Source organism: Echinops telfairi, unplaced genomic scaffold (assembly GCF_000313985.2).
Source record: "Echinops telfairi isolate 266 unplaced genomic scaffold, ASM31398v2 ScPeMD7_2291;HRSCAF=2852, whole genome shotgun sequence".
NCBI lineage: Eukaryota > Metazoa > Chordata > Mammalia > Afrosoricida > Tenrecidae > Echinops > Echinops telfairi.
Window position 1 is genome coordinate 36,613,252 of NW_022106189.1, and position 939 is coordinate 36,614,190.

The 939-nt window shown below is 42.5% G+C and overlaps 1 protein-coding gene across 1 annotated transcript in view; it reads right to left on the reverse strand.

Moving 5' to 3' along the window:
• The window catches only part of RFWD3 (ring finger and WD repeat domain 3), a 35,012-nt gene that overhangs the window by 5,517 nt on the left and 28,556 nt on the right, over nt 1-939 (reverse strand). The window lies entirely within an intron of this gene.

The window sequence follows — 939 nt, forward strand, 5'->3', positions numbered from 1 at the left end:
GGACACCTGACAACAGGAGCAAAGTTTCCAAGTGGTAGTTGTCAGCACCCTCACTGAATACTTCAAGCAAACACGTTTAGAGAAACGCAGGAATGAGAGATTCCTCACAATCGCACTCTGCATGCACATGATCAGGGTAACACACTATGCATCTGGTCGGAAACATCAGTCTACAGCCTGAACTGATGCACTTCTGCTGAAGTGGCCAAAAACTACACTCTGCTTGCTTTAATTTATCTTCCTGGTAATCATTAAGCCAGCTAGAATATAAGATAAAAATGAACAACATACATGTTGTTCCCTTAAATACTTTAAAACTTACCATCTATTTTGATTGTCTACGTGAGTCCCTCTATAGAGGTCCTCAAACTTTTTAAACAGGGGGCCAGTTCACTGTCCCTCAGACCAGTAGAGGGCCAGACTATAGTTTAAAAAAAACTATGAGCAAATTCCTATGCACACTGGACGAGTCAGCTGCTAAGCAGGACAGGCAGCGGTGGCAAAAACACCCGGCGGGCCGGATAAATGTCCTCAGCGTGCTGTACTTTGAGGACCCCTGCTCTATATCAACAGCAAATACCTTGCCTGCCTGGAATTCCTGTCTGTGTAAGGTCAGATCAACCATCTTCGTGCCCAGGACCACATCACTGCAGCATGAATCCACAAGCATACCCCATAAATTAAAGGAAAACCCTTGTGTTGAGCCTACAATAATTATCGCTGCAATTGTTATATTTTTTTTTGAAAGAGGTCATTATTCCCTTCTTTAATACTTATGGGAAGATTATCTTAAGATACTTTGCATCTGACCCAGGTTTTAATCCTTACTCCCCATCTGAGAACTTTTCAACTCTGGATGGGATTAAGCCCAAATGGTGCTGAACACATTCAATGGTGCTTGTAGTCACCCATCTTTAGAACTTGACTTGACTTTACAAA